This window comes from Cupressus sempervirens, chromosome 7 (assembly GCF_028749045.1).
Source record: "Cupressus sempervirens isolate cs-2001-9-10 chromosome 7, ASM2874904v1, whole genome shotgun sequence".
NCBI classification, from domain to species: domain Eukaryota; kingdom Viridiplantae; phylum Streptophyta; class Pinopsida; order Cupressales; family Cupressaceae; genus Cupressus; species Cupressus sempervirens.
This window is the reverse complement of record NC_143124.1, coordinates 10164883-10186132: the sequence shown is the minus strand read 5'-3', so window position 1 is coordinate 10186132 and position 21250 is coordinate 10164883. Positions and strand designations below refer to the sequence as shown.

At 35.2% G+C, this 21250-nt stretch overlaps 2 pseudogenes; one reads left to right on the top strand and one right to left on the bottom strand.

The window, feature by feature from the left end:
* Positions 1 to 3106: 3106 nt before the first annotated feature.
* On the bottom strand, positions 3107 to 3601 carry LOC149545153 (SKP1-like protein 1A pseudogene; annotated as a pseudogene).
* A 68-nt stretch (positions 3602 to 3669) lies between these two features.
* Positions 3670 to 21250, top strand: part of LOC149545152 (putative receptor-like protein kinase At1g49730) — a 59168-nt pseudogene continuing 41587 nt past the window's right edge.

Here is a 21250-nt window from a genome sequence, read left to right as displayed (position 1 = left end):
GGATCAACCCAAATACACCACAGTTTACTATCACAAGCTTTCAATAATTATAACACATATGTAATGGAATAAGGTCTCCCTCTTTCATTTTCATTCCGTAAGGAAGAATTACAATGAAAATGAGTCAGGGGTCAACTCTCACAGAGACGACATGGTTAGCACTGAACATTCTGGTTTGGGCTCATTCCTATAATGAAATAAACAACATAATAAATTTTATTCATTGGTGCTGCACAAAAGATTTACATCAGATTTCTCATGAGAATCTTCTCACCATCACGCCAGTTTATAATATGCAAACATTTACATATGACTAGAGCATTAAGTGCATAATGCCCAGTTAAACTCCTCATAGCCATCACTCAAGTAACATAAATAATTATACATGACGATGGAAAATTGTTCTAATAGCACTGCATAGAGTTAACATGAGGAAGTTGACTCTTCTTATTTTAGTCAAATATAAAATAATCTAAATCATTTACCATCCAATTCACAGAATCCAAAGAACTGGATAATTACTAAGCGTTACTCTTACACTAAGCATTCAAGAGCCTCACAATGAACTGGCAACTGGTTTCTCAACAGCCTAATCAGCTAGGGAGTAACCATACAAAGCTTAATTTCTCTTTTTAAGGAATTAGAATGATTATAATAACAAATGGTAGCAGAAGTGTGCGTAACCAATCATGCCAAATTTGTAGTTGTTAATAGATTTGGGGCTCGACTTTGACTGCCTTTGAAATTCAATTTATATTCAGGTTGCATCAAATACCCATCTTCATGGAGTTAAACTGTTGAGTAAAAGATACCATATCTTGTTTCACCTTAAGCTATCACTACCACAAGATTTAATGGAACAGTACAGATGCAAATGCACCCAATCCGAGATTCAAGATGGCTAGAAAGATCAATACTTATTCAAGAAAGAAGAGAAAACGTGCACCACTTAAGCTATCACTACCACAAGATTTAATGGAACAGTATAGATGCAAATGCACCTAATCCGAGATGCAAGATGGCTAAAAAGATAAATACTTATTCAAGAAAGAGGAGAAAACGTGCACCACAACTCGAACATTGAACACCCAGTCACGTATCAAGGCAGAGACCCACGCTTACTATCAGGTTTCTTATCAGGCATTAATGGACTCAAACAAAGAGAAATGATTCTAGATGAGTAAGGAGAACTTTCCGGAAATTGGTGGCTAAAACTGGCCATTCTACTTGGCTGGTTACACAAAGGGTAAGATCCAATGTTCATTAAAACTATATTCAAGCACGTTATCATCTATCATATATATGCAGCAATGCACAATAGCTACATCCATTTTGAAAGAAGAGAAGCCATTAACTAAAATATTATTGCCATTGCTCAAGAATCTAAAAGTAAATCGTGCAAAATAGAAGAGGAACTTGGATGTCCATTAGTGATCAAGCTTGTTTTCCCACTCTTTCTGTAGTTCCCAGCCCAAGTTCTCCATCTTCTCTCCATACCGTATGATATATTTCCCTCATTTTTGGGAATAACTGACCTAATCCCTTTTTTTAATTCAATTAAGATGAAGTAGTGATTCATGTCCAACTAATTACATCCTTAGTGCAAATAATACGAATATTAATTAATCAATTTCTCTAACAAAATCCACGTGGCAACAAGCTTTCCAATCTAATCAGGTTATGGAGAAATAGGTTATGACATGTGTATGCACATGGAGGAAGATACATAGAAGAACTACTCTATTCTAACACGCTTCCTTAATTTCTATAACTAAAGACTTTTATAGGAGAAATTATAGTAAGAAATTGAAATAGAATGGGTCATGACATTGAATCTTGTTAGATACCCATTTGCAACATAATTTTTTCATTCCTCTTATCTCTATCAATTTGTTCCTTGTGTCAGTATGATGTGGGTTTTTAACCAGCTCATCCATAACCATTTGAGATTTTCCCCAGCTGATTCAATTGCTTTTGTTTTAGGTTTTTTTTTGGCTCAAGCAAGCTACAGACTTTTAATATTTTTCACCTAAACAAATGATTTTGGCTTATCACAATTACATATATAATGATTATTAATTTCATATGAAAAACAATCTATCTACTAGACACATAGGTACCCAACCATTGTTCTTGACATAAAAATGGTGCAAAACCATAATAAACTCCTTCCATCTGATCAGATGACTAATTGCAGCCTATGGTGTTCTTTGCAGTGGCTGGCTTAATCTCCTTCAGTGGAAATTGGAAATTGATGAATTCTTTTCTATTTCAATAGGAAACAAAGAAGATCAGAATTAGAGAGAGAAGAGGGATTTTAAATCAAGTTTTATAAACCCAAACAATAAATCACAGTCCATCAATCATAGTATGCTCTCTTACCGTATTAAGAAACAGATATAATAAATAATAGAACACAATGACAAACCATAACAGAGATAAACACTTATAATAGAGAGCATATCTAAAAAGAAGAACATGGTGACAGCAGATCAATGAATAACTAGAATAGATATAAGAGAGAAAAACTCGTTCTTTTATTAATCTGACTGCACACAAAAATAGTTTATATGATCTCTATAAATAGAGGATAGAGGACATCCAGCTACATGTGGAGGAAGATAAATTTTTAGTTCAACAAGAAGTGGCATGGGAGAAGAACTGGTGTATTCCAACATTACCAAATCATCAATATACAAGCTACACAATATGAAACTGGACTATATATTTTACAAACATAAATAATTCATGAGCTCCAAACACAATCTAGTTTATCCAACCGATGACATCAAAAGATTAGTATTTTTCCAACTGTCCTGTATATAATAATAATAATAGCAGTCAATAATATTAAACCATCAGCAGATCAAACAATTAGATTAGCCAATAGAAACATAGCCAACTACATATAATCAACATTAAAGAAATCAATCAATGACATTCATTGTCGCATAACTGTTCAAAGAAAACCTACCGGAGTCCCCCTCCTCAATAATTATCAACTGATGACCAAAACCAGTTCAAAATCAAGAAGGCGAAGAAAAGAGCAGTATCTTAACACGAAAAAAAACATAGATATTCTTAAACCCTAGGAATCCCTTATAAATTACTGCAAAGCCCATTCAACTTCACGCCTGACCTCTGCCTCCTCTTCCGGGGTGAAGTCATTTTCTATGTTAAATATCTTTCTCATCTCTTCTGGGCTCGCCCACTTAACCCTGTCTGCTATGGCTTGTGCAACTAAATCGAGTAGATTGCATATATCGAGGTACTCGGCAGCATTGATGAGATGAAAAAGCGTGGCCAACTTCACCTTCACAAACTCCTCATCCCACTTCTTAACATCCTCCTCCGAGATGGTCATGTTGCCCACTGACTGCATATTCACATGATATTCGCAGTATTCGATCACTTTCGCAAGAGTTTCGCTGGAAACATTGAGCAAAGGCACGGGCATATCGGTGCCTACGTCCTCCACCAGGTTCTTTACAAACTGCGACTGCACGGCCACCGCATAATCTACCTCGAAGATCTTCTCATCAGCACTCTTCAGTTTCACCTTACATTCGTTCGTAGTCGATGTACTCGCATCCGTCGCCATGGGGAGTTGTTTTTCGGAGCCTATTGAAACAGGAAGCTACGAAAACCGCTGAGGAAACTGGCTGTGTGATGTGGGATCTGGTATGTATAGGGTTTTGTTTAGGTCGTTCCCAGATTAGTTATCATATGTCAACCCAAAAATTATGGTTGGTGTCTTGGACTACAAAAACCCCCTCCCCTTCCTTCCTTTGTAGCAGTTGGTTTCACATGATTTGTGAAATGTGAAATTTTTGGACCCCCTCCCCTTCCTTCCTTTGCAGCAGTTGGTTTCACATGATTTGTGAAATGTGAAATTTTTGGGGTGATTGTTAAGTATATTTTACAAATGATCATGTGTATTGTGCAATTTAAAATTATATATTGTTTCTATTGGATTGTGTAAAAGTTTATTATAATTCTCTAATTAATATTTGGGATGTCACTTTTTTCTTTCAAAGTAGGAAATACTATTCATGTAAAAAGAAATGTAATAAATTGTAAACATCTAGGTGGAGAGGATTCAATATTTGAGCATCTTAATATACTCATTAAAATTTTGTTTAGAAATTTCATCCCATTTAATTTTTTACAATAGCTTAGTTGGCAAGTGTCATCTTTATTACTAAGTTTTGAAGTCTCCATCATCAATTATGGTGCCACATCAACATGTCTTTTGCTTATAAGATGTCCAATATAACCCAAATAAAAAGTGATACTAATGGTAATGCAAAACGGGTGCCCATACTTGTAGAAATACACAACATCACATGATTACTTGATTTTTACAACTAAAGGTTCATTTCATTCAATTATGGGTAGTCATCATTCTACTAACAACTTTAAAGTTGCAACTATTGGTGCAGTGTTGCCCATACTTGTAGAAATACACAACATCACATGATTACTTGATTTTTAAAACTAAAGGTTCATTTCATTCAATTATGGGTAGTCATCATTCCACTAACAACTTTAAAGTTGCAACTATTGGCGCAATGTTGACAGAAAGTTGGACAATAAGTCATGGACATGAAATCAATAAGTTGAGCTCCTCCATGTCCACAGTGCTAGTACCATCATCAGGAAGAGAACTAATAGATCAAGAAAAAATTGAACATAAAGTATTTTTAAAATCAAGAGTATAATATAGTATAAGTTAAGATTACTACTTATAAATTAATCAAATTATTCAAACTATATGTCTCTACACATGTATGAAAGATAGAATCATGAGTATATTTATAACTGTTAAGAAATATATTAATAATATCTTTGATATTAAGTAGCAGTTAATATGGGGACTGACCCATACAAAGAAAAATACATACTATGAATCAGTCAAAAGTTATTACTATGCAATTATCCAACCCCCTTCTTAACCATGAAAACATTGAGGATAAAGCATTTTTAATTGTAAACTAGTAGTAAAAACCATCAGAATGTCAATATTATACATAAACATGGCCAGAATATTCATAGTGGCCATTAAATTAGTATAGTAAATACTAACAAAGATATTCCTTGGGCCAATAAAAAACCTACTAAATATAGAACAAAAAACTAAACTGAAAGCATACTAGCAAGCACTAATCCTCCTTGCTCTAGTTCCTTCGATTCAATCTACTTGCTCTAGTTCCTTGGATTCATCCTACTTGCTCTAGTTCCTTGGATTAATCCACCTTGCTCTAGTTCCTTGCACTAATCTTCCTTGCTCTAATTCATCTACTATTCAATCTTTTCTGGGATCTTTGAATTATCAACTTTCACAATTAACTAGGAGATATCCCAAAGTTCTCCCTGGCAGCTCTCATTATATGTGGGTGGGTAGGCTAGTGGTTTCCATTTTCAAAATAAAGCACATTTCTTGATCACTCCCATCATAATTCAAGTAGCCAATTCTAGGGAATGGGTATCTTTTTCTATAAAAATATGGTTATTCCTCTGCTTCCATATGTTCAAGCACACATATGGGGGGGAAGCCTTCATGATAATTTTTATGAGGGGGTGGTGAGAGGGGCATTTCCATCCAAAGGAAAAATGATTTCTTCAACCTTGTAGCATAGCACACATCAATTTCCTATTTGGAATTCATGCCTCTTAAGATTATCAATAGTGAGGACGCTATTGTGCATAATAAAACTACAAGAAGAAGTTGATTTTGGGGAGAGAGTGGGAAAATCAAACATTCTTCCATTCCATGTTGCCCACCTCCCAATTATGATATTGTAGGTTATTTTCACGCTAAATTCCATGCTTGGGTTCCTTTCCCATATTAGTTTATCAGTCTCTAGGAAGGAGAGAATTCAAATATCTTTTAGGAGGGATACCAACTTGTAATACATAGTGTTATCTATAAGGATCAAATTGCCCATTTCTAAAGCCTTCCACTCGTTGTCTTGGATATAACTCATCTCCCTTTCACCATGCTAGATCACGCTATATTCTTTTAAGGTAGAAAACTTTGTGTGAATAAGAGGAGCATCACCCACTGAACTATCTTCTCAAAATATGACTAGATTACCATCTTCAATATTTTGTCAAATATTTCTTGTTATGTGTTTCCTTACCTTGATGATATTACTATTGATCTCTAAGCCTTCTTTCTTATTAGTGTTGAACACTTAGTCATTTCCTAATCTAAGTACCATTGGTTGTTCATCAATGCAACCAAGCCATCCAAAGAAGGCCAAGCTACATGGACTTGTTTATATTTTCCTACATGTCGAACAAGTCAAAGGTTACTAACCACCCTAGTGGAGAGCAAGGCACAATATATGTCATGTGAAACATATAGATACTAAGTGATATAAAGTTAATTTATGTCAAGTGAGTCAATATTTTATGAACCTATAGAAGTTTAGGGACAACATAAATGTTAGTTATGACTAAGTGTCAAGACATTTAATTGCTAAGTAAATGAGTTTTAGCATGTGTCTATAATGACAAACACTTATATAAATAATTTTTTCCAACTTCTATGCTATATTTTCTTAGTATAGAGATAGTTAAGGGGTTGATTACATATTTTTTTAGAGGACATCAATCCTAAGAAAGATAGATTAGCCAATCAAAAAAATAAAAGGACTAAGCGGGAAAATAACAATTTCTAGATCATTTATTTTGATCTAGAACCTTCTATTGTTCTTTATTTAAGAAGGAATCTAACTACAAATCATTACATATGTGAAGCAAGATTGTGAATGCATGAAAAGGCTAAGGAAAGAGAAAGGAAGGATAAGTTTGATAAAGGGATCAAATAGAGAAACCTAGTAGTGAAGGGAAAAATAGAGAAAATCAAATAAGGAACTCAAATTTAAAAATTGAAGAGAGAAGATCTATAATCAAATTCAATGTGAGAGAAAAATACTGGATCAGGTACTGAGACATTATAATGAGTATATCATAGAAAATCTCTTAATAGAGTGGTTTTAATAGACGTAATTAAATTTCTTAATAGAGTTCTTGCTTTATTATAAATTAAAATCCTCCTAACTATCTTGTAATTAGACCCCTCACAAAGTAGATCATAAAAAGTGATCAAAATTGTAGCCCTAACAAGCAAACATTTTTTTTTTGTTGTAGTAGTGAAGATTTGTGGATGTCATCCCCACCCTAGTTTTACCTTCACCTTGGAGGGTTTACAGGTTAACAAAATCTTTGTATTATGTGTTTACATTTTCATGTTGATAGATGCCATACATAGTTAGATTCATTTCAGTTTTATAGTTCATTATTATATGGTACATGATCCAGATATGAGATGGATTAGGATTAAATGTAGTTGATCTATTATTTTTTCTTGAAGAAGTATCAGTATTATAGCCTATAGAGACCAAGTGATGTCATATGAGCTGAGATTTTATACAAAACTAATGTAAAACATTGGCTAAGCTAAGTAATAGTGACTGATTATTGAAAGGGAAAATTTGTGAACACAATGCTATGTGAAGGTTGAGACAAATATAATGCACATACTTCAATACAACAAATTTATTGCAGATCTAGTTCAACATATTGAATACATATATCTAACTTTGATGTTCATTATCATTTACCAAGTGATTTCAATGCACACAAGTAATTCAAAGGTGATTAAAGGTGATTTCAATGAAAGAATGAGTAAATCACAACATGTCACCAACTAGATTTGAAAAACTAAGTAAGGTTTAGTGTTGAGTTAAGTTGATTTTAGAATTGTTTAAGTGAATTTGTTTAAACCCTAGTTACAAAATGATGCAGGAGCATCCTAGGTTGCCTTGTAATCTTGCTCATTTTGTTTCATTCCGGCAATTATCACTAAGTTTTAGTGTTAACCGAGTAGTGTCAACCAAATTCCAGTATTAACAAAGAAGTGTAACAAAGTTTTAGTATTAATCAAGGAGTATTAAATGAATTGAATAGTGTTAGCCAATAAGTGTTAAATGAGTTCTAGTTTTAATGAAACAATGTTAACTAAGTTTGTACTGTTAATTGATTTTCAATATTAATAGAGTTTCAGTGTTAACTGAGTGTTCCTTCATGTGTTGAGTGAACCTAATATTTTTTGATACTCAAGAGTGGTTTCCCAATGCTCATTCATGTCTTGGTTTTGACTTTTCCCAAGTTGTATGTGTTTAATTTCTAGTGTGAGTTGACATTGGCATTTAATTTGGTTGTATGTATTTAATTTCTATTGTAAGTTGACTTTGGCTTAAATATATATTAAATGCAAGGGTTTATTTAATTTGTAACATACTAGGATGACGTGTGTCTTAGTTGGGTATAAATAGGGGGTCTTGTGGAGTCTTAACAGGATCATCTAGCCTCAAGAAGAAGGTGAAGTGGAGGAGAGAACTTTGAGAATGAATAGTAACTAAGGCTTGGGAAGGAAGGGGATCTCTTGGTGTGCTTGTGAGCACAATTTTAGATCTTTGATAGAAGTTTCTTCCAGAGTGTCAATCTAGACTAGCTAGGGTTTGGGTTGGATCTTGATAGACCTTGCAAAACTATTTTTGTAATTTCCATTGTACTTGGCCCAAACTCAGGAGGCCTTACAACTAGGCACATTGCATGTAAAGAGTTATTTTATTAATAAAGTGTTGTAATTGGTATTAGACCTTGCATTGTTGTATTATTTTCATTGTTTGGTTATTTTTTGTGGGTTGGGAAATTTCCTTGGGAATTCTCCTACCTTGCACTACATCACAAATGACATCCACTGCATCTATATTAGGGAAAGAGATGTGAAGGAAAGAGACACATAGATTGTGAGCAATGATCAATATCCTCCACCTAAATTCATAGTGTAACCTAAAATTGCAGTCATGTCATTGGTTCCACCTAGATCCTTAATGGTTCATGATGTTTGATTTTGCTACATGTGCAAGATTACAAATATTGTAGACTATGAACTATGAGCAAAGTTGAATGAATAGAGATTATAGTAAGCCAAGTAAAAACCATGAAGCTATGGTTGGGAGGTGGACCAATAAAGATCAATAAAGTAATCATTCACTGAGTTACTAGTTATCCCACCCTAGACATAGTAAATATGATGATACACATAGCAAAGAATATTTTCAAAGATTGGATGAAGGAAAAATGGAAGATTCAACGAATGTCCATTGATGGAATTGAAGATCTAGTTATTAAGTTTGCAATGTGCATAATCACAGACAAACTATATTAGTTAAGTTGATTGAACAATATTCTATGAGGGTTATGAGGGTTATGTACCCTTGTTTCAGCCTACCAGTAATAGCTATGGGTCTCTACAGAGTTTTACCTTCTAGGTGCGAAAACCCACAATGGAGAAGAAGAAACCTATTTTTTTGCCAATACTCATTGTTTCATTTCCTCCACCTTATTCACTTTATTTTAAGCCTCCGAAAAATACAAAACTGACTTTGAAAATGAGGGGTGGGGCCCATTAGCTTTCTCAATTCCTTTACATATACCTTTTCAGAAAATTGATTATTGACTTCGAAGTCTGCCACGGAGAAGCTCTTTTCTAGTTTTTCGCTGATGCTTATCTTGATCAATTTACAAGCTTTAAAATGGTTCTCGCTATGAGATCATGATATCACTTAAATGATCTTTTCTTAAAATGATTTACTTTTCTTCAAGGAAGCTCAGAAATAGCATTTGTCAACCTTTGTAGAAATCTGCCTTCTGGGTGCGAGAACCCGCCGAGGAGAAGCCGAAACTTGATTTTTTGCCAATTCAATTTTCTTAACTCTAGATCAAATGAGCTGAAAGGAAATCAAAAGATATAGCACAAATCGAGAATCTCCATTGGGGATGGCTCTAAACTACCTGTAATACTCATGACAACCAAGAAATACCCACCCGAGCTAAATGTGATACGGGAGAAAGGAAAAGTTGAAAACCCGATGGAGAAACTCAGCACCTAAAGAAGAAAATCCTAGTGACCTGACTTGACAGAACATGACATTAGTTTACTCTCCACTTTTGCAAAAAAATTTATATGGTTGAAAAGTGGGGCAACAACTGGCTCTAACTGGGGACTTGGGTAAGGATACCCAAGCAAAGGAACTTAGAATCTCTGGTTTCACAAAAGAAAATAAAGGGCGGCAACACAATAGAAACAAAACAAAACAAGGAAAGCAAGGAAAAGACACTAAAAAAGGAAAGCTAACTAAGACAGACACTATGGTACATTATAGGGGTTACCTATTTTCAATTTGTAACTTGGTAGAGCTTGAGATCCTGACCATTATAAGTCAGGGGTAGTTCTTCACCATCTTCATATGCTAATTTGAAAGAATTAATTTCAAATGCCTTTTGAATTCTAAAAGGGCCTTTCCATATAGTATCAAACTTGTTATGCATTCCTTTTGGAGCCTTTCTTTTGTCCTAGAGTAACACCATATCTCTCGCCATAAATTTTTGAGGTCTTGTTTTCTTGTCAAAAATTTCTTTTACTCGCATTTGGTGCTATGTGATATGACCAACAATTTCCATCCTTTCCTCTTCCAGTTTATTTAGATACAGGATTCTCTTTTCTAGACAATCCTTATAGACATCATCTTCAATTACTGTTCTGAGTTTTCTTGTAGCCAATTCCAATGGTAGAGGTAGACTAGCTTCAGTTCCATAAACCAATTCAAAAGGGGATATACCAATTTCTCTCTTGGGTGTCACTCTATCTACCTAGAGTGCCTCATGAATCTTTTTGTGCCAATTCTTCTGGTTATCTGACACTAGTTTCTTTACAATATTGATCAAATTCTTATTGCTAGATTCTGCCTGTCCATTCCCTTGAGGGAAATAATTAGATGAATGGCTGACGGTGATCCCATACTCAAAACAGAAATCAGTAATTTCAATTGAAGAGAAATAGGATGCATTATCCATCACTAACTTAATGGGAACGCCAAATCTGACCAAAATGTTTTCTTTAATGAATTCACATACCACCTCAGAAGTAGTCTTCTTTGTAGCCTTAGCTTCTACCTACTTGGTGAAGTAGTCGGTTGTAGTTATGATATATTGATGACTAGAAGTGGATGCAGGAGTAATTGGTCCAATGAAATCAAGACCCCATTGCTGAAAATGTCTTTCAATGATAACAGGTCTCAGTGGCAACGTGGCTAATTGAGGGCGTCTAGAAAACATTTTACACTTTTCACAATTAGCTACCCATGCATATGCATCTTTGAACATCCTTGGCCAATAATAACATTTCCTTAGTATTTTGAAGGCTATAACTGAAGAAGAGAAGTGTCCTCCATAGGCCTCATCCTGAAATGCTTTCAACAACTTTTCTTGCTGTGGCTTATCTACGCACCTCAGGAATGTACCATCAATAGCCCTTTTGAAAAGCTTGCCATCCCAAATCACATACTTGGCTTCTTTTAATCTAAGATCTCTTCTTTGTTTTGTATTCAAACCTTCTGGACATTCACCATATGTTAAAAGGTAAGAAATGTTCTCAAATCATGAATCATATAGACCTACTGCCAGCACCAGTTGCTTCTCATTTGATTATCCTAATTCATTAGTGGTTTTGTTTTCTGCAATTGCTCTACATAGAGCATTTCCTCTTATCATCTTGGTAGGTTTAATATCAATATCATATTCCTGTATCTTCGCCACCCATGCTCCTTTGACATTGCAACCTAATTCTTGTTGCATTAGTACACTTTTTACTGCTGTGTCTAGGACAAAGACAATAGAGTGTGAATGTAGAACATAAAAATTGAAATTCTTAAGTGCCCTAACTACTGCATAAGCATGCTTTTCAATTTGGAAATATTTTAGTTCATGATTTTTCAAAGGTATGCTGATAAAAGCAATGGGAACTTGTATTCCTTCACCATTCTCCTACACAAGAATAGCTGATAATGTATGTTCTGAAGCATAGCAATAAATAATAAAATCTTGCTTGTAATTTGTATGACATAGCACTAGGGCATTAGCAACATCAATTTTTATATCTTGAAAAGCTCACTTTCCCTCCTTACTCCATTTGAAACTTGAATTTCCCTTCATCATATCGATTATATGCTTAGTAGTTTCTGCAAAATCGAGAACAAACCTTCTAAGGAAATTCACTTGGCCAAAGAAATATTTAACCCCTAATTTTTTTATAGGTAGACTTAGTCTCTAGATGGCCTCCACTCTGTCAAGATCAATTTTAATGCCTTCCTATGACACTATATGTCCAAGTAATTTTCCTTCGGTTACACAAAACACTGACTTTTTTGGATTGAGAGAAATCCCATGCTCCTTGCATCTTTGTAACACTCTTCTTAGATCTTCCATATGGTATTTTCTTTTCTTTGAGAACACCATAAGATCATCCAGGTATATGACTATTATTCGATCTTTCATATCAATGAAGGTCTCACTCATAAATCTTTGGAATGTAGCCCCAACGTTGATCAATCCAAAAGGCATCCTGTGATATGCAAATGTGTCCCAAGGAGTTGTGAACATTTTTTTATGTTGATCTTTCTTTTCTACTTCAGCCTGGTTATATCCTAAAAAGCCATCGAGCATAGACATCATCTCAGATCCTGCAACTGTTTGTAACAAATGGTCCATGTTTGCGAGAGCAAAATTATCTTTGAGAGATGTTGATTCAAGTTACGAAAATCTACACAAATCCTTATCTCTTTGTTCTTCTTCCTGACAGGCACTATGTTGGCTATCCAGGTAGAGTGATGGATAGGATAAATGATTCTTGCTTTTAACATTTTATCAAATTTTCAAAAAATGGCATCTACAACTTTTGGATTATAATTTCTTTTGTTTTGCCGAAAGGGTACTGCATCTGGTTTGAGAGGAATTTGATGTTTCACCTCTCCTCCTCTGTAGCTCTTTAGGTCTTCATAGCTCCAAGAAAAGACATCTCTATATTCTTCAAATAATTTCTTTGTAGTTTCTCTCTCTTTGGGAGTACAACATTTTCCAATATTAATCATTTTAGGACTATGGACATCTCCAATGTTCAATCCTTCATATTCACCCATGGTTGGTCCCTTTTCTGTTCTTTTCTGCTTAACATAAGGATCATGTCTGTTAAACAACTTTTCCAGAGCTACAAAATAAGGGGGAATAATATTACTTTTCAGTTGGACTTCACCACTTTTGCTATGTTCATCATCCTCGTGAGACTCAGGCTCAAAGTTTGCTTCATCATTTTCCATATATAGTTGCAAACTCTTATCATCCTTAAAGACTTGCTAGGACTCTATATTATCTGGGATAGTAGATCTATATATAATTTCAATCTGATATTTTTTATCCTTAAAATCTAGATGTGGGAGTAACAAGGAAGCAGAGATTGCTAGTGAGTCAGCCTTTGTGCTCATTTCTCTTGGCACGGCTCTAATGGAGAAGGCGTCTAAACCTTCTATCTCATCCCACACCCTATTCCTATAATTCTTCAGTTTATGATTCTTCACTGAGCACTGTCCTTTGATTTGTCTCACAATAAGCTTTGCATCACCTTGGGCCTTTAAGAATTTTATCCCTCTTTCTTTTGCAGTAACTATGCCCAATATTAAAGCTTCATATTCTACTGTATTTTTTGTGTTACCAAACTCTAATTTGAAAGCTAAGGGCTTAGCTTCTCCTTTTGGGCATATCAACACTATGCCAGCTCCAGAACCTGAGGAAGCACAACTCCCTTCAAATTCGAGTGTCCATATGTCAAAAACCTCTTTGTTTTCATCAGGAACCTTCTTGACCTAATTCTCGTTCATTTGTTTACCTGAATCATCTTTAGTAAATAACATATAATTACCAAATTCCAATTCCTGATATAAAATTTGAGCTTTGGGATCATCCAATTTCAAGACTGTGAATTTTTCGTTTTCTTCAAGTTCTAACTTGACCTTCTTATTACCAATAGGTATCACAGCTTGGGACCAGTCTAGTTTAATTTCTCCTCCTAAGTCTTAGTAGAAACTTCTACTTAAAAGGAGTCCATAACTTGCAGGAATATTAGCTACCAGGATGGTTAACAAGAGTTTATTTTCTAGATATGAGGCCAGAGCTACTTGTGCATCTTTAATTTTTCCAAGCAGAGGGACTTGCTTGGCATCCATAGAATAACATCTCCGATGTACTTTAGTAAGATTCAACCCCAAGGCTTTAGCTACGGAATATGGCATAACATTATCTGATGCACCTAAATCTATTATGCAATTATTGAGTTTACATCCATTAATATACAATGAAATATAAAAAGGTTCAGGCTTCTGTCTAGGGAAAGTTGCTAAAATAGTAGAATATTCTTGATTAAACAAGCCAGATGTTAAGGTTTCATCTTTGATTTCAATAGTCACATTATGATTTAAGTCTCAGGTACCTCCTTTACATTTATCCACTAACCTCTTTAGTTCAAAAGGATGTGACTTTAAATAATTGATAGTAGAAATTTGAACTTTTGACTCTTCACAAAATTGAATGAAATCAAAAGATGTATTGTCCTTACCCATTTGTAAAGTGGATGTTCCTTGATCAATATGTATCTTACTCGTAGAAGGACCAGATTCATCTTTGTGAATATGACTAGAGGTTTTATTCTTCATTCTTTGTCCACGAGTAAGTACTTTGTATGAGGTTCCATTAATAGTAGCGTAACATTCACCCTTTGATTTAGAATCCAATTCATATTCTAAAAATAAATTTCCAGAGTCGCCATTTGAACAGGAATTAGGTTCTGAACATAGAACTACAATATTTAATTCATTAGTAGATAGCAATTGCATCATATGGACAGTTTCTAGACAATTCTCACTGTCATGATCTGTGGTAAAATGGAAGGTGCACATATTTCATTTTTTCGGTGTTACTTCGATTTGCAACCTAGGTTGTGAACCTGTAAGCTGTGGAAATCTATTTTCATTGTTTCTTCCTAGTGGGTTTTGGTAATTCTGTTGATGAGAGTTATTGAATCTAGGTAATTTCTTTTTCATCGCTACTAGCTCATTAGAAAACTTCTAAATCATCTCTTCTGATGATGTGGTATGACTAGAATTCCCTTTAGTTTGAGGTTCTCATTTCAATTTTCTCGTGGAAATTAGGTCATCTTCACATTCAATAGCTTTCTTTTGTGTGTCAGCTAGATCAGTAGGCAATGCTCTTCTCAGATCATAATTGATGTCTGGAGGCATAGCACTAATAAAGAAAGTTTTTAAATTTTCGGGTGTGGGTCTATCAATATTAGGAATTTTGCTATTAATTTTATTGAAGTTGGAAATGAAATCTCTCATGCTCATAGTTGGTTGCTTCCTAATTGGAGTCAACTATGTTAGTAAGGCACGCTCATCTTTCACAGTCTTGAATCTGGCTTCAAATTCAATTCTCATCGTGTCCCAATCTGTTATTGAACCATCCGCTAAATGATAAAACTAGTCTACTACATTATCTATAAGGGTCTCTACAAATAATCTTACAATGATATCTTCATGTCCCACCCCTAATATATGAGTAGCCACGAAGAAAGCTTTAATGTGCTCATTTGTAGTAACCTTACCATCTCTTGAGAATTTAGGAAAATTCTTCCTTGAACCAGCTGGGAGTGGATGATAGGCATTTAGTGCTAATGGCTTTGTTGCTACAGCAGCTGGAGCAGCCATGATTGTCCTAGCAGTATATGGTAGGAAATTAACAATCGAAGGGGTTGTAATTCTGTGAAGTGCTAACACCAGACAAGTGGAATGCGAAGTGCTGGCATCTTGGCTTTTAACAGGAGAAGGGGGTCTACTTCAAATTTTACCTTCACCTTTCTGCTTTGGAAATTCTAAGATAGGAAAATCCAGCTCTGTTAATTTGTCAAAAGTGGAATCTTGCCCACCCTATTTCTTGGTACTTCTAAGGAACCTAAATTGTTCCAGGATGCTTGGTCTGATTTAACTCTGAGCTTACTATCTTATTTGTCTTTTCACTCTCCAAATATCTCTTCTTTGAACAGCTCTTTCAAAAGCTTCAGCTCTTCTTTCTTCTTCCTCTAATATCTGGATAGCATTCTAGTAATGTTTAGTGTTCCTTCTGTGCCTCCAAACAAATGTGTTAAGGGATGAAATTATATCCTCTTGGTTGTCTTGAAAACCAAGGTTAGGTTGGAGCACTGGGATTATGTTTTCATGAGGTAGTACCATTTTTCCTCATGACATAGGCTTTTTAATCAAGTGACTATTTGTTTCCCCAGTAGAGTCACCAAAAGTCTGTTGGTAAACAGATTTGTCCTTTTATCTATCATGAAATTATGACTCTTTATGCCCAGATTATGAACAATATCTATTCACAACAGTTGAAAAGCCATTTTATGGTTATCGACTTTTCTCTGAATTGATAGGTATAGCTCCCTATATGAATAATCTTCAATGAATTATGTTCGTTTCTACTTATCTAAATTGGGTTATACTCTTAACCCGAGAGCAAGCAAGGTAAACCAAATTAAGCCTAACTAGAACTTAATTCAAGCAAGAAAAATTACTCAATATTGGAACAAACTTATGTATCCACACTTCTTATGAATTCATAAATTCATCTGCTCAAGACTAAAATAAGTTGAAATCTAAATCTAAACTACAACTGATGAGTCAGGAAAACTAACAGGATCCTTTTGTCAAATGAAATATAATAATACTTATTACATCCATTTAAATTCCAAAAAATAGGGGAAATGAAACTCTGTTCTTTCTTAGTTCTCTAAAATGTAGAAAGGAAACACTAACAAATTATAGTACCTACTGGAATGGAAACTGATTGAAATGAAGTGCCATTCAATTGTCTCTGCAAAAAATAGTACTTCACACCAAAATTTTGCTAACCTTTGATTAATCATTAAATTTCATACATATAGGTTTTGAGAGATGACCATTACAATGGGAATTTCAATTGGTTCATCTTCCAAAAATGACAAATGGCTAGATGCCAGTTTGTCGGATTTCAAAATTTACAAAAATTTGTAACATTTACATTAAAAAAAAAAGAGACTATAGAATAAGTCATTTAGAATTCTTTCCTTTTTTAGTTTTTTTCCTATATGTTCTGGCAACCACTATAATTGGGATCATCTCCTCGTGAATAGGCACATGTACATTGGTGAATCTTAAGAGTCACTTTGAATGCTCCTGAGCCAATTCCTTTACTGCACCCTGCTGACTTGTCAACTCTCCAGCTGCCAAATGTATGCATCCGCCAAGTGTTCACAACTCTACCACTCTATTTTGATTGCTTGAAGTTATCCCAGTTAGATTATTCAAGTATGTGGAGAAGTTATTCTTCATTACCTCTATCCCAATGAGAGCCTTTCCTTGCCCACTACTTTGTGCATCTATGTGTAACCCTTGCATGAGCTCAAATGCTCTATCTTGGATCTTCTTTACCTTTTCCTTTGTTTCTTTGAGTCCTTCCTCTACCTCTTGAATCATTTCCTTCTTGAATTGCATGTTCTGAAGCCATTCGAATAGAGGCTCAGTCCCCTTCTTCAAAATATTCACTTCGATTGCCTCTTTTTCCTTCATTTGAATGACCATATTTAAGAGAGAAACACATTCCTCACACCTTACCTTTTCTGTAGCCAAAGTGTTGTGATTAGAAGTAATATTATCCTTCTCAATTTCTAATTGAAGGATAACATTTCCAATTTGATCAATCAGAATAGCTCCATCTGTACTGAGCTTCACAATCCATTCTTTTTCGATCTAGCCAAAATTTCTATCCTTTTGGACTTGTGAGATGAAGGCTTGCAATTCTTCTATAGTAGGGTTCTCAGTAGCAGGCACACCAGTAATGGTTTCCAATGGAACAACTAGTTTCCTGATGAATCTTTTCAATTCCTCAATCTCTGCTTTCATTCTAATTTTTGATAGTTTGAGGTCCTCTAGTTGTTCCTCTATCACCTCGTTACTTGATCTCCATAGGCCCACTTTTGTATCATGCCTAGCTTCCCCGAGATCAATTGAATGCAAAATGAAGTCTTCTGGCATCATATCTTCAATTCGCCTTGCCTTGTTTGGTTTTGCTACTTCCAAACTTAAGTGTCCTATTTCTGGATCTTGTTCCAGAATTAAAAAGGTCTTCTACTTTTTAGCTTTCACCATGGCATATCCTAAGTGAACTACTTGGGATACAACATCTTTCGAAGGAACACCTTCATCTTTCCTATTTCTCTTCTTTTCCAAAGTATCCTCAAGCCAAGATTCTGTACTAATCACTTTGGAGGCTATTCCAAGTGACTCAATGCTGAACATCTTCTTCTTCATCGGAGTTATTGTTGTTGTAGTTGCAGAAAAGGGGGTCTTTGGATTCTAAGAAAGAAGTTGAGATGAACCTAGAGCTTTCTCTTCTTTTTGGGCTTTCTTTGCAACTTCATCGAAATCAATAGATTCACTACTACTACTTTTATCATCTCCAATCTCTACTATTTGAAAAGGAGAACCAATGGGCTTTAGAAGAGGAGCACTTACAAATGGTGTAGGGCTGTGATGAGGGGATAAGATAGAGGCAACATGAGGATATGGAGTTGGAGAAGCTTGAGGAGATGGGAGTAAAGTGGCATGTAGGGGTGAGACTGGAGCAAGGGATCCATCTTTCTACTCTTCCATTCCCTTCTCAGCTCCAAGTTGAGCTCCAATGACTGGTAACAATCCACCTTGATAGGTTAGGGCTATTAGAACATGCTTCTCTAGGGGCTGGTCACCCCCTCCCACAGATTGGGTTGGTCTTTGAGCCGCTATGGCAGTAGCACTAGGAGTGGCACTTTAAGATGAAGTAGAAGTAGCTGCAGCTAGAGAAGCCTAAGTAGCTTTTCTCTTTCTTCAACCTTTCTTAGCTATCCATTCAACCCACTTCCTAGTTCTTTTGATAATTCTTGCCATCATGACATCAAAATTTTCTTCTATGTCAACATATGGTTCAGAGCTAACGGGAGTATTCCTCAATTTTGTTAAATATGTATTACTGTACATATTTTGACCATCATCCTCCAACCCTTCCACATCTAAATTTATTCCATGTGTCTTTATTTGATCAATTGTAAATCTAGAAAAGGTGCGATCTCAACTCTCCAGCTCATCCTTACAATCTACCCAATAATCCTCCATGGTTGTTACATGTTTGATCATGCTTCCAATTTGGAGCACATCCCTAGCATATCCATTAGGATCAAACAGGGGCCTTACTGCTTCATACTCTTCCAATTTGTATTTACTCTCAAATGCTTTGAGTATATTCTTTACATCTAATCTAGTTTCGCAACTGTATGCTCCAACTTTTATAGGGAATTCATACCCTTTCTTCTTCAAGCTGGTGCTCAACACGTTCACTTGTATTGCTTGTCTCACGATCTCCATGAGCATGATCATATCATCTGGATACCTAGGTAGCTTCAATGGGAGTCCGTCGAATGTTGCAAGATGCAAATAAGAAAATGATGAGAACTGGATGAAGTAACTGCCAAATTTACTGATGACCACCATCGCTTTTGGACTAAATCTCCGCTCTGGGTGCCCCTGTAGTTCCCTACAAATCCTCATGGTGAATGCATCATTTACCTGGATGTATTCTGCATAACTATTCTGTAATTGCAAGCTTGGATAAAACTCATAATTTTTACATTATCAGGGAAATCCTCATTTCTAGGGAGTCCTGGCCACAATTGAAGAGAAGCCAACATGTATATAAAAAATGAGGACATATAAAAAGAATTATAAAACTTAGTTGCATTGAGAGCCCTAGAAAGCTATTCACTAACGTCATGCACCCAATCAATATATTGTGTGTCTGAGAAAATAAATTGCACCAAAAAGAAGTACTGCTCTAAAAAATTAAAAGCTTCTACCTCACCTTTGAGTCAATGCAACAGAACCAAAATATCAATAATTTCTAGTTTGAGGTCTGTGTTGAAGAGAGTTTTAGGGACTTTACTTTTGGCCCCCCTTGGATTCTGAAATAAGGATTGCATGATCTCCTTCCTCCAAACCATCTTTCTCAATGAGTACTTGGACATGGCTCCACTCATCGTCAAATTAGAGAACCCCTCCCATTCTTGAATCGATAAGAAATCCACCACTGATTGTCAATCGATTGAAATCAACACTATCTGATCAGGCAATAAAATCTTCCTTGTATCCAGGTTATAATGATTGATGCATTCTAGAATTAACTCTAGGGCTTGTACTGCTACAAGGAACCTAGCTGGTTCTACTAATCTGCTTCCCCGAAGTTTCTCTGTTATGGGGTGGATTGGTTCTACTCTCAATATCCTTTGGAAATCATGCATATCATAGAAACAAAGTGAAGTATCTGTGAAGGTCGACCACTCTGACCTAATTCCACCCAATCCATTGAACCCTGCTAATCCTGTTGCCATTGTATTTGATGTATTATACCAAAACTCAAATAGTTATAGTAGACACAAGATGTAAATTTTGTATTTGAAAAATACTTGAAAACACTATCCAATGCAATAGTATAATAGTAAGATAGTAGTTTGAAAGTCTATTACTTCACTCTTTATAGAATAAACCCAGATTTGCCTATTGAATTTCATAAATTGTGTCACACGAGTGGAATTAAGGGTAAATCTGTTGGATTGGTGAATATAGAGGTTATAATGGATTTATCTTTTTCTTTTCACTATTTTTTTTGGATTCAATGGTAATTTTCATTAATTACTCGTTTACTTTCTATTTCACCTATCTCTCAAAAAAACAAGAACAAAGTACTTCCTAGGGAAAAATCTGCTTACCTCAATTCTGCTTGCAAACACCCCATCAATTTGCTACTCTGCTTTTATTTCTTTGTCCAAATCAATCTATAATCAATTCATGTGCTTACCATGCTCGCAGGAATGACTTTTTCTCAAATGCGAAAAATGGTCCTTGAGGGTAGAAAACCTATAGTGGAGAAGCAGATGTTCGATTCTCTCCTTTTAATTTAGCTTTCACCTTTCAACCCTAAGAATTTTAATAAAACTTTCAGGAAGTGTAAAAGAGGCTTCACAGAAAAAAATGGGGTCCACTTAGTAACTCTATTTTTCCATTTCGGCCTTCGTGAAAATTTTAACTCTTGCTTCAAAATCCACCAGAGGAGAAACCACTTCTGAATTTTTTGCCAATGCTTATCTCGCTCATCTTAATGAGCTCTGAGCAATTTTCGCTATGCAAAATTGATGATATTTGAATGATCTAACCATTATGTGGCTTATGTA